The sequence below is a fragment of the Solanum dulcamara genome, chromosome 3 (assembly GCF_947179165.1).
Source record: "Solanum dulcamara chromosome 3, daSolDulc1.2, whole genome shotgun sequence".
Classification (NCBI taxonomy): domain Eukaryota; kingdom Viridiplantae; phylum Streptophyta; class Magnoliopsida; order Solanales; family Solanaceae; genus Solanum; species Solanum dulcamara.
In genome coordinates, this window is record NC_077239.1 from 54,216,036 (window position 1) to 54,239,044 (window position 23,009).

The window sequence follows — 23,009 nt, forward strand, 5'->3', positions numbered from 1 at the left end:
TGTCACAAGTTGCGACATAATGATGACATGCTTCAACTTGTTGATCAATCCATATAATGTTAACCATATAATGTTAACCAAAACAAGTAATAAAAACACTCCAAACTATATTACATATAGTTATAATAAGGATAACAATTGTCTATAAAATTAGTTATGTACTCCAAACTTAATTTTAAATTTTCTAATATATACAAGATACGGGGAGTTAAAGTTGAAACTACTTTGTATTATCATTTCAAAAATTATATTTGGACATCATAATTATTACTCATTTAAAATTCGAAAGTAAACTTATAGATCATTAAAATAATTTGAAATTAATTAACTTTTAATATAATTATAAACTCATATTATAACATTTTGATAAACTTTAAAAAGTTTATTCAAAATAAAGAGTATTTTTTGCAATATTTGAGTCTTCTTGTGCAACTTATGAGTCAAAATTTGTAATTTATTGTATTCATAAAGGGGAAATCCAACACTGTGCATTCATGATTAGCTCACTTTTCAAATTGAGAACCGTCATTTCGACTCCCCCCATCCCATCACTCTTTTCGACATGCAACCCGTCTATCTTTTTCTTCTTGATTAAGAAGAAAAAAAACTCATTCCTTGTCATGATCCGAGCTAGGGCCAAGTCGCGATACGGTGATCGAATTACGAGGAACCCCGACCATAAGACATCTTAGCATATATTTCATTCATAAGGTAAAGAATATGATAAAGATAAGTGGAAGTAATAATCTCAAAGGGTACGGGACTAAGACGGTAAAATCAACCAATCAATGTCTGCATGGACTACATCACACTATCATCTAAACATGCCTCTAGTTTAACCCTTGATGGGGGCTTAGGACTAGATCCTAGCTCACCCTAACAATAGAAGAAAGTCAAAATAATAGTAACGTGGATAAAATTCATGTCCTCTATAGAATGAGGACTTACCAAATTCTTGAAAAATCTAGGGCAATCACTACCCACGAATAGGGTAATCGCGAGTGTCGTCCGTCCCTACATTATTAGATAATGTAGGAAAAATATGCGTTAATACATTTGAATGTACTAAGTATGTAAGGTATGCAAAAGAAAATAAAGAAAAGTAATCAATATTCCATAAGATGCATGACCAATTATAATGAATATGAGTAAAGCTTAAAAGTAATTTAAAATATAATAAACGCTTGGTCAATTCATATCATAAAACTTTATCATAACTCATAACTTGATATTTCATAACTCAACTCCAACTCGTGTGGGATAGGACCATTAACCGACAACTAAGATCATGCGAGCTATTACATGGAATCCGATAACCCCTACATCAAAACAAGTCGATGACTCCTGCATCGAAATATGGGAGGCTACCTTGCTAGTGTATACTCCAAAAGTAACTATTCAACTAGGTTATGTGGATCCACTAGCTAGGCCATGAAGGCACCTGCGTCGGCAATGTACTTTGCTACTTTAGGTTTCTACTAGGATTCCCATGGGTAACTAACTGCGTTATTGGACTGAACCCCAACTAGAATCCCTCTCTATGCTTAGTCAATATCCCAACAAAAACTCATAAAAATATGATTATAACATAATAGGGAAAGATAGTAACTGTCTATCAATCCATCTTTAAAACATATTAAGAATAGTTCATCTTGACTTAGTAATTCATAGGAATCCAAAACTTTGGTGAAAATTCTCTTTATCACCTTCTTGAAACATACTTGTGAGAGAATTGGACTTATCACACTATAATAACATCTTTGATCTTAACTTTGATCATCATCATACTTTAACCTTAAATTCATAATCTAAACTTTAAATCATTGAAACTTTCATTATAAATCATTTAACGCATGATCAATTCACAAACTCATCTTTAACTCATAATCATACCTTGAAAATAGCTTTATGCGTGGGTATCTGTAACTCAACATAAAATCATGCAATTCATATTAGAACATGCATATAATGATCATTGATACCATCTTAAAACCGAATTAAATCAGCCCAATGAAAATCATCAAAACTAGGGTTCATAATCAATTATAAATTGAATGAAAACTTTGAGAAACTTTGGGACTTCATGGAAGGAAAGGACCCATAAATAAATCCCCACATAACTTTATTGAACTCACTAAGAATTGAAGAAGAACCTTGAAGAAATATGAAAATCCTAGCTTGAATTTAGAGAGAAACCTTGAGAGACATTTCTTCTTGCCTTAGTCAAATTTTGGGAGAATGAATTGAATAGGAGGGGAATTTGAAGAATTGAATACTTATAGACTTTTCACTTGGCCATAAAAGTGTTGAGGTTCATTGAACCGAACTTTGGAAATGACACAATTAGCCCTCATTAAATCTTGGATTTTGAACCTACGATCCAACTCCTACGGGTCATGGAAGGGATGATGAGTCGTCTAAATGACTCGTCCTGCAGGTTTGAGAAAAGTACCAAAAATTGAGTCTCTGAAGTTTTGGAATGACTCTCGTTTATGACCCGTCATAATGGAAATGAGCCATTCTTTGGGCTCTTCCTGTAGGTCCTAAAAACCTACAAATTGGAGAGTATCTGAAGTTTCATCATGGATGGTTCTTACGACCCATAAGGTCTTCTATGATCCATCCTGACAAGATGTCACCTTGGCCTTGGGGAAACTTTGAATAGGGCTTCTAAACTCTAGTTGATGAGGGATTTCTACAACTTGTCAATAGAATGATGACTCGTCCTGTTGGGTCGTAGAACCTCGACTGAGGGAAACATTTATTTTTGCTCAAGGGGTCACTCTACGACTCAACTTCATGAGCCATAGATAGACCTACGAGCCATAGAGTGATCATTCACATGGTTCAGTTCGAAATTTTACAACTTTTCTCCTTGGTTCTAACTTTTTGACTTATGGGGTCTTACAATATCTCCTCCTTAGAAATATTCATCCTCGAATGAGATTAACTTATCATAGGAAAGACACGGAAGAAGGACTAGAAACCCAACATGAATATGAAGACATCTTAAAATGCATGGAACAGGAAAACTTCAACTTAACATAAAATCATGACTTTAAAATCAACTCTTTCATTAACATGCATGCATACGAATGACATGGGAGGAACTGAATTCGTAAGAGTTCAATTTATCTCGAATAAGAGCAACTTACTACTTTAGGCTTGATTATATGGAAAGAGGTATGTGTATCGTCTCATCATATTTGCCTCCACCTCACACGTAGCACTTTCTACTTGTTGATTCCTCCATAACACTTTGACGGACACAATTTCTGTGCTCCTTAACTTCTTAACTTGCCGGTCTAGATTTCCACCAGAACTTCTTCATAAGTCAACTCCTCCTTAACACTTATATATTTAAATGGTATAATGGAGTTTGGATGACCCACGAACTTCCTCAACATAGGCACATGAAATACAGGGTGAACCATAGCTAGTTCAAATGGAAAATCTAACACATAAGCCACTTTTCCAACACATCTCAATATATTATAAGGTCCAACGTATCTTGGACTCAATTTTCCTTTCTTACCAAAAATCATTACACCCTTCATGGGTGAAACCTTCAAATAGACCCAATCATTCCCCTCAAATTCAAGCTCTCTTTTTCTATCATCAAAATATGACTTTTGATGATTTTGAGCCATCTTCAACCTCTTTCTTATGAGTCTTACCTTTCCCATAGCATCCATCACCAAATCTGAACCAATCAAGGCCATCTCACCTACTTCAAACCATCCCACCGGGGATCTACATCTCCTCCCATATAATGCTATGAAAGGAGCCATTTGGATGCTAGAGTGATAGCTATTATTATAAGCAAACTCAATTAATGGAAAATATTCATCCCAACTTCCTTTAAAATCAATAACACACGCCCTTAACATATCCTCTAAATTTTGGATTATTCTTTTGGCTTGACCGTCAGTTTGAGGATGGAAAGCAGTACTTAACTTAACCTTTGTCCAGATACCCTTTAGAAACGACATCCAAAAGTGTGAAGTGAATTATGTACCTAGATCCGATATAATGGAAAGGGAAACACCATGAAGTCTTACTAATTCACGAATATACAACTTAGAATAATCTTCGGCACCATAGGAAGTCTTAACCGATAGAAAATGAGCCAACTTGGCCATTCGATCTACAACAACCTAAATGGAATCATGTTGTTTCTAAGTACGAGGCAAACCCATTACAAAATCCTTATTCATATCTTCCCACTTCCAAGTAAGAATATCAATGTCTTGGTCTAGACCTTCCAGTCTTTGATGCTTAACTTTAACTTGTTTACAATTTGGACACATAGCTACAAACTCTGGTATGTCCTTCTTCATGCCATTCCACCAATACACTTCTCTCAAGTCATGATACATCTTGGTGGAACCCGAATGAATTGAATATTGGGGAATATAGGCCTTGTTCAATATCAACTCTCTCAACCCACCAACATTAGGTACACACAAATGACCCTAGTAACATAGCACACCATCTTCCCCCGGGGAGAAACTCTCAATGGCTTTTTCGGCAACGACTTCTTTAACTCAACCAACATTTGATCTTGGTCTTGCTTGGCCTTAACATCCGCTACAAGAGACGATTCCAAACCATTATGAACAAGAAAACCTCCATCATTAGAATCAATAAAACGCACACCTAAATTTACCAATCTATGAACATATTTAATCAATTCTTTCTTATCTTCTTCAACATGTGCCACACTACTCATGTACAATCTACTTAGTGCATCGACAACCATATTTGCCTTACACGGATGATACAGCACACTCATATCATAATCCTTCAATAATTAAAGTTATCTCCTTTGTCGAAGGTTCAAGTCTTTTTGCTTAAACACATATTGTAAAATCTTGTGGTCGGTAAACACATTCACATGGATACCATAAAAATAGTGTCTCTAAATTTTCATAGAAAACACAATCGCCACTAGCTCAAGATCATGGGTTGGATAGTTCTGTTAATGTACCTTAAGTTTCCTAGAAGCATAGGTTATTACCTTACCATGTTGCATCAATACACAACCAATACCAACCCTTGAAACATCACAATATACTACGAAACCATCGGACACTTATAGCAAGGTCAAAATAGGAGTTCTAGTGAGATGATCTTTCAACTCTTGAAAACTCTTTTCATATGCTTCCAACCATTAAAACTTAACCTTCTTTTGAGTCAACTTGGTCAAAGGTGATGAGATCAATGAAAACCCTTCCACAAATCTCCTATAGTATCCGGCTAGGCCCAAAAAAACTCCTACTATCCAAAGGAGATAATGGTCTAGGCTAATTTTTAATTGCCTCGATTTTCTTAGGATCAATCATAATTCCTTCACCGGACACAATGTGACCAAGGAAAGCCACCTCCTTTAACAAAAACTCATATTTGTTGAACTTTTCAAATAGTTGTTTGTTTCTTAGAATTTGCAACAAAATCCTCAAGTGATTTGCATGCTCCTCCTCATTCCGAAAGTAAATCAAAATGTCGTCAATGAATACAATCACAAACATATCTAACTATTGCTTGAACACCCTATTCATTAAGTCTGTGAAAGTCGAAGGAGCATTGGTCAAACCAAACGACATGACTAAAAACTCATAATGGCCATACCTCATTCGAAATGCCATTTTGGGAATGTCAAACTCCATCACCCTCAATTGGTGATAACCGAAATGAAGGTATATTTTGGAGAAGTAACTTGCCCCTTAAAATTGATCAAACAAGTTATCTATCCTTAGAATTGGATACTTATTCTTGATGGTTACCTTATTCAATTGCTGGTAGTTAATGCACATACGCAATGAACCATCATTCTTTCTAACAAAAAATAGGGGTATCCCATGGGGATGTACTTGGCCTAATGAAACTCTTATCAAACAAGTCTTTCAATTGATCCTTTAACTCCACTAGAGCCATCCAATAAAGAGGAATATAAATCGGTTGGGTATCCGTAAAAAGGTCTATACCAAAATCAATCTCCCTTTTGGAAGGGACATTGGGTAAATAGTCGAGAAACACATCCGGAAACTCATTAACAATAGAGACTGACTCCAAGATAGAGGCTTTGAAATTTTAATCCCTAACCCTCACAAGATGGTAAATACAATCCTTGAAAATCATCTTCTGAGCTTTAAGGCATGAAGTGAATTGACCTTTAAACACGGAGTTACGACCCTTCCACTCTAGGACTGGCTCATTTGGGAATTTAAACTTAACTACTCAGGTTCTACAATCAGTAGAAGCATAACATGCATATGGCCAATCCATCCCAAAGATAACATCAAAATCTATCATGTCAAGTTCAACTAGATCACATAGGGTAACTTTATGGAAAACCATAACCGGATAACTTCTATAGATTTTTTAGCCACAACTGACTCACCTATGGGAGTATAAACAGAGAAAGCCTCTAACAATATCTTAGGACTAATATGAAATCTCATGTCCATATAAGGGGAAACAAAAGTCAAGTTTGCACCTGGATCAAGCAAAGCATAAACATCATAGTAAAAGACCCGTAACATACCGGTAACAACATCAGAAGTCTGCTCCACCTCTTGCATACCATGAAGAGCATAAAACCTATTGTTGCACTAACCACCCTTTGGTTTCACTTGGCCATCTTGAGAAATTTAGCCTTGAGAACGAGAATCTTTGACCTTGCATTCCTTAGCATGATGACTCGGCTTACCAAACCGATAGCACACATTCAATCCGGCTAAACATTTGCCCTTGTGGTTGCAACCACACCTCTTGCATGCGGGAGTAGCTTGGCCAATAAGAGGGCCTCCTTGAGGCTTAAGGTTGGGCACCCTATCCTTGTTAAATCTTTGAGTAGTGGCATTAGAAGGCCTTTGGCTGGAATACTTTTGGCAAAAATAAGGACATCCATCAATTTCTGACTTGCCATGGGAAAAGTCACTATCATCGATCCTTGGCATCTTGGACTCCTTATTCTTCACCTTTAGCTTCTCACTCTTTATCTATTTTGCATAGGTCATGAATCTAGATATATCCATCTCCCGAATAAACATATCCTTTTCGCACTCTGTCGCTACCATGTCCAATACCCTAGAAATAAACTTACTCATACGAGCTCTTGAGTCGGTAACCATGAATGAAGCATACTTTGATAATTGAGCAAACTTGAGGGCATACTCCATCACACTCATACCTCATTGCTTAAGGTTGATCAAATCTTGCACTTTAGCCTCCCTCAACTCTAACGGGAAAACCCGATCAAGAAATATGTCACGACCCAAAATGGGCCATGAGTGGCACCCACACTTAAACTCCTAGGTGGGAGAACCAACAATACAAATCCCAACTAATAAATATGACAATAATATGGAAGCTCAAATAAATACGTTTTCCCAAAATCTGAAAGTCATCACATTAAGGACATTTAAATTCTAAAACTAAGTCTGGAAATATCAAGCACCAGAATAAACAAATAAAAAAGATATGTACGAAACTAAAGATACTATGCCATAACTGAGGGAATCCATCACGAGCTAGAAGGATAGCTCACCCTGAAATCCGATGATCTTGAGAATGACTAGAGCTGAGGTCGAGTCGAAGTCGGTGGAACACTCGCTGCACTCCACAAAATAAAATAAGAAAAGATACAAGTAGGGGTCAGTACAGGACAACATGTACTGAGTAGATATCATTGGCCGACTCAAAATAGAAATCAATATGCACAAAGTAGTAGCGAGAAATCAACCATAGCACTAAACAGGTGGCAACCAACAAGATCAAGTGACAACAAAATGAACAATTTCATAACCATTCAACAACATCGAGGTTACACATGAGGACTCAAGCCTCCACATCACACTCTTTTGGAAAATGAGTTATGGAGATTGGGTAGTATTAAGTCATTTTAATTTATTTTTCTTTAATATTACCGTGTCGGAATGTGACACCCGATCCAAATATACCGTGTCAGAACGTGACACCCGATCCAAATATACCATGTCGGAACGTGACACCCGATCCAAATATATCATGTCGGAACGTGACACCCGATCCAAATATACCGTGTCGGAATGTGACACCCGATCCAAATATAATTAATTTATCATTCTTCATGATTACATTCCACTTCATTAATAATATTTCATCAAGCCTTCTTTATTCAAGGCACCATTTTTGATAGGACAAGTTCAAAATTATGGATTTCATGGCCTCAGGATTTTAGACCAATCACAACACAAACTACAACAATTAAATGCGTAGTAAACTTCACACATATTACTCAATGAATATCAATCAATATTAAAAGTCTATCTATGATATAGAATAAAACCATAACCTACCTCAATCGAAGAACTGAAGTCAAGCAAGCTAATTCGCCAATGTTTTTCCCTTCTTCGAAGCCTCACGTTTCCAATCTATCAAATATACAATATTCGTAAGCAGACTAATCCGTAGATGCTAATATTATACATATGTTTAATCTAACCCAACAACTCACCCAACTCTATAATCAATTTCCTAAAACTCAAGCCTAGGGTTAAGCCCCAATTCCTCCAATATCATAACTCTAATGATTTTCATATAATACAATACACCTAATATTTAATTACCTATCTCAATAAATTAAAACTTAATTTATAATACGATAAGAAAATAATAATAATTAAGATCGAAACCAACTGGTTACGAAAACCAGTTGATTCGAACTAACAACAGATCAAGAAAACAATTGTTGAACATTACTCCCGTAGCATTCCATCATATCTATTCCTACTTTGTACTAATAATTCCTCTTACCACAAATTACTATTTACACTTTCTAGTGATAACCAATCACTACACATGCACATATACTCACAAAAATAATAATTTAACCAACAATCATATTCTTGTATATAATATTAACACATAAATTAGTGGAATCAATTTAGACAGTTGCATCAATTCCCTATATCTAATCTATATTATAATATACTGCATCTATACAATAACAAAATACTCACTCAACATAAAAATTTTGGCCATTACCTCGGCGGCTGCTCTCGTCTCTACTGTGTAGGTATTTTCTGTTTTTCCTTTCTTTTCTTTTCTTATTAATTAGGTATTTAAAAGTTATAACTCTACTAACTTATTTTAATAAATATGGACAAGTGGTATAACATATTAACTAAACTATCAATTTAGTCCACTAATTAAATTGGTTATTTAAATTTACCCCTTAACTAATTAAGCATAGTTATTGAATAGTCCAAAATATCCATTAAAAATTTACGGAACGAGTCTTTAATGAAGTAAAAACCTCTAATTCTCAAAACGACCTAATGGGTCATTACAACAGATACCAATTTACCCACTGTTCATCCTCGAACGGTCAACAGAAGAGCGAGGGTAGAAAAGGGTACCTGACTCGACGAACAAATGTGGATATGTTCCACGCATATCAGCCTCAATCTCCCAAGTGGACTCCTCAACTGGACGATTCTTCCACTGGACCTTCACAGACGCAATCTCCCTTGACCTCAACTTGCGGACCTCCCTATCAAGAATAGCTACAGGCTCCTCCTCATAAGACAGATTCACATTAAGCAAGACCGAATTCCAGCAAATAATATAGTTTCCATCACCATGATATTTCTTTAGCATAGACACATGAAACACTGGGTGCACTCCAGACAAACCTGGAGGTAGAGCCAATTCATAGGCCACCTCTCCAATACGCTTAAGAACTTCAAACGGCCCAATATACCTCGGACTGAGCTTACCTCGCTTTCCAAATCTCACCACACCTTTCATGGGTGAAACCTTCAACAACACTTGCTCTCCCTCCATAAATTCCATGTCCCTAACCATTCGGTCTGCATACTCTTTCTGCCTGCTCTGAGCTGCTAGAAGCTTCTCCTGAATAAATTTCACCTTCTCTAGTGATTCCCTCAAAAGATCAGTTCCCCAAGGTCTCACCTCAAACGCATCAAACCAACCAATCGGAGACCTACATCTCCTCCCATACAATGCCTCAAATGGAGCCATATAAATACTCGAGTGATAGCTATTATTATACGAAAACTCTGCCAAGGGTAGGAACTGATCCCAATGACCGCCAAAATCTATCACGCATGCATGAAGCATATCCTCCAGCACTTGAATTGTCCTCTCAGACTGTCCATCGGTCTGAGGGTGAAATGCAGTACTAAAATCCAATCTAGTACCTAACTCAGCATGCAAGGTCCTCCAAAAGTTAAAAGTAAATTGCGTACCTCTATCTGATACGATAGAAACCGGAACTCCATGTAATCGGACAACATCGCGGATATAGAGTTTGGCTAACTTTTCAGCATCATAAGTCACCTTGACTGGAATGAAGTGAGCAGACTTAGTTAACCTATCAACAATCACCCATATCGAATCAAACTTACCCAAGGTATTTGGAAGACCAACCACAAAATCCATTGCAATCCTTTCCCACTTCCATTCAGGAATGGGCATTCTTTGAAGTGTCCCTCCAGACCTTTGGTGCTCATATTTTACCTGCTGACAATTTGGACAATGGGCAATAAAATCAACAATGTCACGCTTCATTCTGCTCCACCAATAATGTTGTCTCAGATCGCGATACATCTTGGTTGCACCAGGATGTATAGAGTACCTCGAACTGTGAGCCTCTACAAGAATAGTCTGAATTAAATTATCAATACGGGGCACACATACCCGCCCCTTAATCCTCAAGACACCTTCTTCATCGACCACAGCCTCTTTGGCTTCTCCTTGCAAGACCATATCACGAATCCGGCTCAGCTTCTCATCATCAAATTGCTTTTCTTTAATCTTGTCAAGAAAAGAATATCTTGCCTCCACACAGGCCAAAAATCCTCCCTTCTCAGTTACTTCCAGCCTCATAAAGTCATTAGCTAGAGTTTGAACCTCTCTAGATAATGGACGTCTGGAAACCTGCAAATGAGCTAAACTCCCCATGCTCCCTGCTTTTTTGCTCAAGGCATCAACCACTACATTAGCTTTTCCTGGATGATAAAGAATAGTGATATCATAGTCCTTTAGCAATTCCATCCACCTCCTTTGCCTCAAGTTCAAGTCTTTCTGAGTGAATACATGTTGTAAACTGCGATGATCTGTATACACTTCACATTTTACTCCATATAGATGATGTCTCCACTGCTTCAATATAAATACAACCGCAGCCAACTCTAAATCGTGAGTGGGGTAATTACGTTCATGCAACTTCAATTGCCTTGAAGCATAGGCAATTACCTTCTTCTCCTGCATTAGCACTGCACCTAAACCAGAATATGATGAATCACAATAAACAATGAAATTCTTACCTTCTACTGGCAAGGCAAGAATTGGTGTAGTAGTCAATAAGGTCTTGAGTTTCAGAAAACTCTCTTCACACTCATCCGACCACACAAATGGAACTTTCTACTTGGTCAGATTAGTCAGCTGGGAAGCAATGGAAGCAAATCCTTTGACGAACCGGCGATAGTAGCTAGCCAAACCAACAAAGCTCCTTACCTCTGAGACATTAGTGGGCCTTGCCCAACTCTTCACTGCTTCAATCTTCTGGGGATCCACCATCACTCCATCCTTAGAAACGACGTGCCCTAAGAAGGACACTGAATCAAGCCAGAACTCACACTTAGAGAATTTGGCATATAGCCTTTTCTCCCTTAATAATCCCAGAACAATCCTCAGATGCTCTTCATGTTCTTCTCTGCTCTTTGAGTAGATCAATATATCATCAATAAAGACAATAACAAAGAGGTCCAAATATGGCTTAAAGATTCCATTCATCAGACTCATGAAAGCAGCAGGCGCATTTGTAAGCCCAAAAGACATTACCAAGAATTCATAGTGTCCATACCTGGTTCGAAAAGCAGTCTTCGGTACATCTGCTGCCCGTATTTTTAGCTGATGGTAACCAGACCTCAAATCATTTTTTGAGAAAACACAAGCACCCTCCAACTGATCGAATAAATCATCAATGCGAGGAAGAGGATACCTATTTTTAATAGTCACTTTGTTCAGCTGCCTGTAGTCTATGCACATACGAAGGCTACCATCCTTCTTCTTCACAAATAAAACTGGAGTACCCCAAGGAGAGGCACTCGGTCTAATAAATCCTTTACCCAATAACTCCTGAAGTTGGGCCTTCAACTCCCTCAACTCAGCTGGGGCCATTCTATAAGGTGGAATGGAAATAGGGTGAGTGCCGACCTCCAGGTCGATACAAAAATCTATATCCCTATCAGGTGGCATACTAGGTAAGTCTGTGGGGAAAACATCCATAAAATCACGCACTATTGAAATACACTCAATCGATGGCACTTCAAAACTATCATCCCTGAGATGTGCTAGAAAGGCTAAACAACCCTTACTCACCAACCTTTTAGCATGAAAAAAAGAGATAACCCGAACTGGGGCGGGAATATAGTTACCCTTCCACACCAACTGATCCACCCCAGGCTTGGATAATGTCACAGTCTTAGCATTGCAGTCTAATATAGCAAAATTTGGAGAGAGCCAAGTCATACCCAAGATTACATCAAAGTCAACCATCTCTAGAATAATCAAATCTACATAAGTTCTGCTCCCCACAAAAGTCACAAGACAAGATCTATACACTTTCTCAACTAGCACAGACTCACCAACAGATGTAGAAACACGGATAGGCATGTCAAGTAAGTCATAATGTAAATCAAGTCCATCAGCAAATGCGGAAGATACATAAGAAAATGTGGATCCAGGATCAAACAATACGAAAGCCAAGCTATCACAGACCAGAAGAGTACCTGTGATAACAGTATCGGATGCCTCTGCCTCTGACCTCCCAGGGAAAGCATAACAATGGGATCTGTCACCTGTCTGACTATTTCCCTTGCCGGGCTATACTCTAGTAGTTCCAACCTGCCCGCCACCCCGGTCGGACTGGCGACCACCACGAACTTGGCCACCACGTCCTCCAGAATGACGGCCCCTACCATAGTCGTCACCTCCACCTCTAACTGCTAGGACTCTATAACCCTGATCATGCCAAGCCTAACTTTGTCTTGGACAATATTTTCTGATATGTCCAAGCTCACCACATCCGTAACAAGTCTTAGGGTCAAGAGTGGGTCTTTGTGAAGACGAAGAAGACTGAAGATAACCCCCAAAATTAGAAAAAGGTTGACTAGTCCTTAATGGACCTCCATCTGAAACCTGCAATGAAGACTGAATAGGACGGGTCGAATAATCCCAAAAACTCTGTCCTCTAGAGTAAGAACCACTAAACTCACCTCCCTTACAGAAATTCTTGAACGTTGTCTCTTTAGCGAAGTTATCTGGCTTCACCCCCTCCACCTCTATCACAAAATCAACCACTTCCTGAAAGGATTTTGCTGAAGCAGCAACCTGTAAAGCTGGAATCCGTAAATCTGACCTCAATCCCTTCACAAAGCGGCAAATCCTCTCTTCTGGACTAAAGCAAAGCTGAGTAGCATATCTGGCTAAGGCACGAAACTTAGCCTCGTAAGCGGCAACAGACATCCTCCCCTGCTCTATATTCAGGAACTCGTCTCTCCTCCTGTCCCTCAAGGTCCGGGGAATATACTTCTCCATAAAACAGTCAGAAAAGGTTGCCCAGGTCATAGGTGGTGCCTCTGCTGGTCGGCACTCCACATGAGACCGCCACCACATTTTGGCGTCTCCTTGAAACTGGTATGTCACAAACTCAACACCAAATCGCTCTACTATATCCATTTTATGAAGTAGCTCATGACAATCAACAAGGAAATCATAGGCATCCTCAGATTCAGTACCCCTAAAGACTAGGGGTTTTAACTTCAAGAACTTAACAAAGAGATTATGCTGGTCACTAGTCATTACTGACCCTGTAGTTAACCGAGGAAACATGTTTGCTCCCAAGGAAGCATTCATGCGGGGAGCCACAACAGCTGCATATTGAACTCCTGGCATATGAGGTGCTGGAGGAGCTTGTCCCTGATCGGATAACCCACTGAGATAGGTGAGAACCTGGTGGATCATCTCTGGAGTAGGCTGGGGTGGTGCTTCTCTCTCAGGAACCTGCTTATTCTCTACCTCAACATCATCTCTAGCTACCTCATCAGCCGGTGGAGGGGTTGCTGCTCTTTCCCTGGCTGACCTTGCTGCTTGGACCCTGCCCCTTGTGGGCTTTCTCCCGCGACCTCTACCGCGGACTCTCGTTGCTACTCTTCCTCTGCCTACAGCCCCAATGGCTGGCTCGGGTGCTATTGTTGCTCTAGTTCTAACCATCTGCGAAAGTAAAGTGAAGGAGTGTCAGATACCAATTTGTATCACCTAGATACCAATTGGATTCAAGTAATAGCATGAAATAAAGAATGAATGGAGTTTTCCTAAAGTCCCGTAGCCTCTCGAAGAAAAGTAAAGACGTCCCCGTACCATTCCGCAAGACTCTACTAGACTTGTCCTTGTGTGATGAGATCAATGAACCTAAAGCTCTGATACCAAGTTTGTCACGACCCATAATGGGCCATGAGTGGCACCCACACTTAAACTCCTAGGTGGGAGAACCAACGATACAAATCCCAACTAATAAATATGACAATAATACGGAAGCTCAAATAAATACGTTTTCCCAAAATCTGAAAGTTATCATATTAAGGATATCTAAATTCTAAAACTAAGTCTGGAAATATCAAGCACCAGAATAAACAAATAAAAAAAATGTGTCCGAAACTAAAGACACTATACCATAACTGAGGGAATCCATCACGAGCTAGAAGGATAGCTCACCCTGAAATCCGATGATCTTGAGACTGACTAGAGCTGAGGTTGAGTCGAAGTCGGTGAAACACTCGCTGCACTCCACAAAATAAAACAAGAAAAGATACAAGTAGGGGTTAGTACAGGACAACATGTACTGAGTAGATATCATCGGCCGACTCAAAATAGAAATCAATATGCACAAAGTAGTAGCGAGAAATCAATCATAGCACTAAACAGGTGGCAACCAACAAGATCAAGTGACAATAAAATGAACAATTTCATAACCATTCAACAACATCGAGGTCACACATGAGGACTCAAGCCTCCACATCACTCTTTTGGAAAATGAGTTATGGAGATTGGGTAGTATTAAGTCATTTTAATTTATTTTTCTTTAATATTACCGTGCCGGAATGTGACACCCGATCCAAATATACCGTGTTGGAACATGACACCCGATCCAAATATACCGTGTCGGAACGTGACACCCGATCCAAATATATCATGTCGGAACGTGACACCCAATCCAAATATACCGTGTCGGAATGTGACACCCGATCCAAATATTATTAATTTATCATTCTTCATGATTACATTCCACTTCATTAATAATATTTCATCAAGCCTTCTTTATTCAAGGCACCATTTTTGATAGGGCAAGTTCAAAATTATGGATTTCATGGCCTCAGGATTTTAGACCAATCACAACACAAACCACAACAATTAAATGCGTAGTAAACTTCACACATATTACTCAATGAATATCAATCACTATTAAGAGTATATCTATGATATAGAATAAAACCATAACCTACCTCAATCGAAGAACTGAAGTCAAGCAAGCTAATTCGCCAATGTTTTTCCCTTCTTCGAAGCCTCACGTTTCCAATCTATCAAATATACAATATTCATAAGCAGACTAATCCGTAGATGCTAATATTATACATATGTTTAATCTAACCCAACAACTCACCCAACTCTATAATCAATTTCCTAAAACTCAAGCCTAGGGTTAAGCCCCAATTCCTCCAATATCATAACTCTAATCATTTTCATATAATACAATACACCTAATATTTAATTACCTATCTCAATAAATTAAAACTTAATTTATAATACGATAAGAAAATAATAATAATTAAGATCGAAACCAACTGGTTACGAAAACCAGTTGATTCGAACTAACAACAGACCAAGAAAACAATTGTTGAACATTACTCCCATAGCATTCCATCATATCTATTCCTACTCTATACTAATAATTCCTCTTACCATAAATTACTATTTACACTTTCTAGTGATAACCAATCACTACACATGCACATATACTCACAAAAATAATAATTTAACCAACAATCATATTCTTGTATATAATATTAACACATAAATTAATGGAATCAATTTAGACAGTTTCATCAATTCCCTATATCTAATCTATATTATAATATACTGCATCTATACAATAACAAAATACTCACTCAACATAAAAATTTTGGCCATTACCTCGGCGGCTGCTCTCGTCTCTACTGTGTAGGTATTTTCTGTTTTTCCTTTCTTTTCTTTTCTTATTAATTAGGTATTTAAAAGTTATAACTCTACTAACTTATTTTAATAAATATGGACAAGTGGTATAACATATTAACTAAACTATCAATTTAGTCCACTAATTAAATTGGTTATTTAAATTTACCCCTTAACTAATTAAGCATAGTTATTGAATAGTCCAAAATACCCATTAAAAATTTACGGAACGAGTCTTTAATGAAGTAAAAACCTCTAATTCTCAAAACGACCTAATGGGTCGTTACAAAATACCCCTTTAAACTCATCCTAAGTCATGGGCTCCACCTCTCTAGGCCTCTCACTTTTCTATTGATCAAACCAAATTTGAGAAACACCACTTAATTGATACGTAGCCAACTCCTCCCTCTCAAATGGTCTAATCCCCATGATCATAATGATCTTATGGATGCTATCAATAAAATCTTGTGGATCCTCACAAACCTTAGAACCCCAAAAATCTAGAGAATTGTTTCTCAAGAAATCACAAACTCTTATCGCCACCGTACCTATATTCAGGTTCATGAGATCCACTATCTCATGGTATACTTGAGCCGTAATGTCTTGAGCAAGCACTTGAAAGGCCACTCGAAACTCGACATTGGAAACTTGATCATTCATAGGGTCATTTGGAGCTTGTTGCTCCTCTTCAACCATGTTCTTTCTAATGGGGTATCTCCATGAAGGCATATTCTAAAAATTATAAAGAACAAGCGTTAGAGGGAAAAGACTTGACCACTCTACTATATGATATAGATAATGAAAGAAGTGAGGATTTTTCTAGTATATTTCATACCCTTCTATTCATGGATGTGACACACTTCAAACTAATGAAGAAGACTCTATTTAACGCTGCATGTTAGACTCCCTAAGACTCTTTTAAACTTAGCTCTGATACCAAATTTATCATGACCTGAATTAGAGCTAAGTCGTGACACGACGATGGGGATACGAGGTAACCCAACCAAAAGCCATCTTAGCATACATTACATACATAAGGTAAATAAATACAATAAAGACAAGCGGAAGTAATAATCTTAGATGGTATGGGACTAAGATGATAAAATCAACCAATCAACGTCTGCATGGACTACATCACATTATCATCTCAACATGCCTCTAGTTGAACCCTTGATGGGGGATTAGGACAAGCTCCTGGCTCACCCTAAAATAGAAGAAAGTCGAAATAATAGTAACATAAATAAAAGTCATTTCCTCGATAGAATAAGGACTCACCAACTTCTTGACAAATCTAGGGCAATCACAAGCCACGAATAGGATGGTCGAGAGTGTTGTCCGTCCCTACATTATGAGACAACGTCCAAAAAATATGTGTTCGTATATTTGAATGTACAAAGTATGTAAGGTATGCATGAGCAAATAAAGGAACGCAATCAATATGCCATAAGATGGTTGACCAATTATAATGAATATGAGTAAACATTAAAAGCAATTTAAAATATAAGAAATTCTTGGTCAATGTATATCATAAAACTTTATCATAACTCATAACTTGATATCTCATAACTCAACTCTAACTCGTGTGGAACAGGATCATTAACCGACAACTAAAACTATATGAGATATTACATGGAATTCGATGACCCCTGCATCGAGATAGGTCGATGACTCTTACATCAAAAAAGAGGAGGCTACCTTACTAGGGCATACTCCAAAAGTGATTATTCAACTGGGCTATATGGATCCACTAGCTAGGCTATGAAGGTAACATACATTGGCAACGTAGTTTGGGACTTTAGGTTACTACTAGGATTACCTTGGGTAACTAAGTGTGTTACCGGATAGAACCCCACCTAGAAGCCATCTAGGTTCTTATTCAATATCCCAACGAAAACTAATAAAAACATGATAATAACATAATAGAAAAAGATAGTAATTTCCTATCAATCTATCTTTAAACATATCAGGAAGAGATCATCTAGATTTAGTAATACATAGGAATTCATAACTTCGATGAGAATTGTCCTTATCAGCATCTTGAAACATACTTGTGTGAGAATTGGAATTATCACACTATAATAACATATTTGATCTTAACTTTGACCATCATCATACTTCAACCTTAAATTCACAATATCAACTTTAAATCATTGAGAACTTTTGTTATAAATCATGTAACTCATGATCAACTCATAAACTCATCTTTAACTCATAATCATAGCTTGAAAATTGCTTTATGCATGGGCGTCTATAACTCAACTTAAAATCATGCAATTCATATAAGAACATACATATAATCATCATTGATAATATCTAAAAACAGAATTAAATCAGCCCAATGCAAATAATCAAAATTAGGGTTTATAATCAATTATAAATTGAATAAAAACTTTGAGAAACTTTGGGACTTCATGGATGGAAAGGACCCATGAATCAATACCCACATACCTTATTTGAACTAACTAAGAATCGAAGAAGAACCTCGAAAAAATTTGGAAACCCTAGCTTGAATTTGGAGAGAAACCTTGAGAGACTTTTGTTTTTACCTTAGTCAATTTTGGGGAGAATGAATTGAATAGGAGGGGAATTTGAAGAATTGAATAATTACAGAATTTGAAGTTGACCATAAAAGTGTCTAGGTTCATTGAAACAAACTTTGGAGAAGACATAATTACCCCTCATTAAATCTCTTGATTTTGAACCTATGAACCAATTTCTATGGGTCACCAAAGGGATGATGAGTCATCTAAATGACTTGTCCTACAGGTCTGAGAAAAGTACCAAAAATTGAGTCTTTGAAGTTTTGGAATGACTCTCATTTATGACATATAATAATGGATACGAGTCGTTCTTTGGGCTCATCCTATAGGTCCCAAAAACCTAAAAATTGAAGAGTCTCTAAAGTTTTATGAAGGGTGATTCTTACGACCCGTAAGGTCTTCTACGACCCGTCCAAACAAGTCATCACCTTGGCCTTGGGGAAACTTTGAACAAGGACTCTAAAATCTTATTGACGAGGGGTTTCTACAACCCGTCAATAGACTGATGACTTATCCTGTTATGACTCAACTTTATAGGCCGTAGAATGCCCTACGAGCAGTAGAGTGACTCGCTCACACGGGTCAATTCAAAATTCTGCAACTTTTTTTCTTGGTTCTAACTTTTTGACTTTCGGTGTCTTACACTCCTCTATCGCCTACACTTCCATTCTCCCCACAAAAATCACTCATCAAAGAATAGATGACAACTCTACCCTTTCTTATGCCTCAACAATCAGATTCCCTTGACTACTCTTGGTCATCCGATGAACAAGTATCCTATATCTCTCCTCCCACTGAGCCTAAAACCTCATCGCCAAGCGATGTCTCCATAGACAACGATGGTTATATAATATTCAACTATAAGTGTAGTAGCAAACCAAAATTCACAGCCTCTATTTCTTCCACTCCATCTCCATCTCTTCCTCCACCACTCTCTTTTACCTGAAAGAGGTCAGCCTATACACTCACAAAAGTGGAGTTACGATGAGTTTGTCTAGCCAAAAGGAAATGAAATATTGGAGGTGATGACGAACCAATAGATGTTAATAAAGAGGATAGAGAGGATGAGGTATGTACTCTACAAGTTGGGATAAACAACAATTAAAGTTTTTGCTATTGGGGCCCCATGCATATTATGCAACCCAAAACTTTCTAAAAAGAAGGGTGTTGGATAGTGGGGTAATGTGAAATTCCTTTGTTCAAAGTTTGCTGGGTAGGCTTAGTTTTTAGGGATGGTACCATTTGTTTGTTGCTTTAAATCCTCGATTCTATAAAAATAAAGTTGGGGAATTTTATGCAAATTATAAAATATTTGATGGGTTGGTGGTGAGTAGCAAGGTGAATGGAGTATATATAGTGTTTGATTGTGAAATGTTAGACAAAATCTTAATTGTTCCTTCCAAAAGTTTGGAGGAATATGTATGAAAAAAGAATGATGAATGCATGCTCACAAGCAAGTTCTCACAGGAAAAAGAAACCAGGGTAAGGAGCATTTTGTTGAAGGGGGAAATGTCTCTTCTTTATAAACTTTAATTTGAAATAGTAATCAAGGAAGTACTACCCAAGGGAGGAAGACATTATGAGGCAAGCTTTCGCAATATGGGTATCACAAATGTCCTTGATTTAAATGAAAAAATAAATTTTCTTGCACTCATGATAAAACATATGGAGAGGGTTACTTCACCCAAGACTGGCCCTCATGGGCTGGCTTATGGGTTCTTACTAACATGGGTTTTCAAGAATTGTGAGGTGCCTTTGGACGAAGGTTCAGACATCATAAAAAGTGACAGGATTACCCTATCTACATTAGTGGAATATGACTGTGTAGCGGCTTCTGCAAGGAAGAAGAGTATTATCCCAATAACACGGTCAATGTTGGGGTTGGATGCTACCTTAAAAGCGAATGTTGAACTATGATGGGAGAATGCTCTCTTGAAGGAATGACTGGATATTTCCCAAGACAAGTTGACTCCTTCAAGACTGAGATGATGGAATAGCAAGGACAACACATCCACCATATCCAAGCCTCGATGGACCTCCTTCCCAATGTAAACCCCCTCCCCCCCCCCAAATCCCACCAAACTGACTTCCTATAGTTTCTCCATCCTAGTGACCATCTTTTATTCTACTTTAAGATAATATTTTATTTTGGTTTAAATATTTCAAAATATTTTGTTTATGGCCACTATGTGACTTACATAGTGCCTACTAAGAGTGGGCTGGATGTTTTGCATTGCACAACTTTTGTTGCATCAAGAATGAAAAATCCTTTTATATCTTTAGACTGCTTCTGTAATGACCCGTTAGATCATTTCGAGAATAAGTCATTCTTCTTTCATAAATGATCATTTTCGTAAATTTAAATTGGGAATTTTGGACTTTTTGATAACCATGATAAATTAGTTGATGGGTGATTTTAAATAATTAATGTAATTCGTAGGCTAAAGTGTTAGTTTATTTAATACCCTATACCACCTTAGATATTAAAATAAGTTAGTGGGGTTTGTGATTTTAATATATAATTAGTTTGAAAGAAAAGAGAAAGAGAGAAGACGTAGGACCTCATCTGCGGCGTCAAGGAGAAAAGGAGAAAATGCTAAAATGGGCATTCAGGTAAAACAAATATTATTTAGAATGGTACATTGTTAATCTTGGATAAATTGTAGGATGGTGATTAGTTAATAATTGCTTAATGATTATTTTATAAAAAGTATTATTTTTGTTTCTTTTAGTTTGTAGTCACTGCAATTTTGGGGAAAACAATCAGAAAATGATTGTTGTCAATCCTTGTATTATCATTATGAGTAAATCATTCGATAAAGTGATAAAAGGTTTTGTGGGTGTAATTCCGGCACAACAACTACTCTTTTTGTGGGGTTAAGTTTCAATTTTTATTTGATGTGATGGTTGGTTCACGATTTTGATATACTAGGTTAACGTAATTAAATATTGGGTGTAGTGTATTCTATGAACATTATTAAATTTATGTAATTTAGAGAGATGGAGACTTAACCTGTGGTTTGAAATTTGAAAAATACGAATCGATATATTAATTGACATCAAGATTATAAACTTGATTATAGATTTGGATGAGTTTACGGGTCTAAGCTAGACATATAGTAATATGGGTGTTGTTAGTTTCAAAATATTATCGTAATTATTTATTTGAATAGATTGCATTGATTTAGAAGCCCAATGAAAGGAAAGGCTCAAATCCCGAAGTGATTGATCGACTATTTGCGGAAAGTGAACTTCTAAACCTCTTTTTAAGCTTGTAGATGCTAGTATTTTCTTGGTATGTGCATTGGAGAGTAATGGGTATTAGACTTGATTATTGACTGTATGATTGACCTTAAAAATAGATATAAGGGATATAAAATGGCAATTTCATAACCTGTATTGGTGTGATTGATGTGCTGACATTATTGACTTATTTTGGACCTGTGAAATGACTATATTGATATGAGATGTAAAAATTATTATTGATATCATGCTATTATCATGAATTATATAAACATGAATTGAATGCATTAGTTTTGGTATACTGTGTTGAGACTGGAAATGTTATAAAATAACGAGGTCGGGCCACATGATCTGTGGCAGGTATTATGAAACAAAGGTTTTGAGCCACACGCTCTGTGATAAGATATGTATATTGAGGGAATGGTCCACACACTCTATGGCATGTTATATGGACAGAAATATCACCCATGGGTTTCGAACTGTGACTCAACGGATGTGTACCAATAGGACAAACATGCATTATTTCATTGCATTGCACTGTACCTTTCTCATATTTGTGAATTTGTGTTTATACCTTATTGCTCTATATATGCCAAACTTGACTTGATATGATTCACTTGATGAGACTATTGATGAGTATTCATGGACTGTATTATAATTATTCTACAAAGTGTAGAGTTGGGCTGGTTTAATGCAAGTTGTAGTTAAGAAGGTTCGGTTAGAATGACATGAGTACTTGTAATGGATTAAGCTTTGTTTAGTTGTAGTTGTTCACTTGTTGAGTACTGTGTTGTTTGGTACTCTCCCCTTGCTTCTACACTTGTATAGGTTGTGAGCCAGACCAGCTTGATCTCCTACTGTTCCTTCCACATCTGAGGCTATCATTTCGAGTGTTAAGGTAGCTGTTACATCCATCTAGAAGACACCCCTTACTCTTTTATTATG

The 23,009-nt window shown here is 37.3% G+C and overlaps 1 pseudogene; it reads right to left on the reverse strand.

Moving 5' to 3' along the window:
- Positions 1–14,286, reverse strand: part of LOC129883574 (uncharacterized) — a 40,971-nt pseudogene extending 26,685 nt beyond the window's left edge.
- Positions 14,287–23,009: the final 8,723 nt, after the last annotated feature.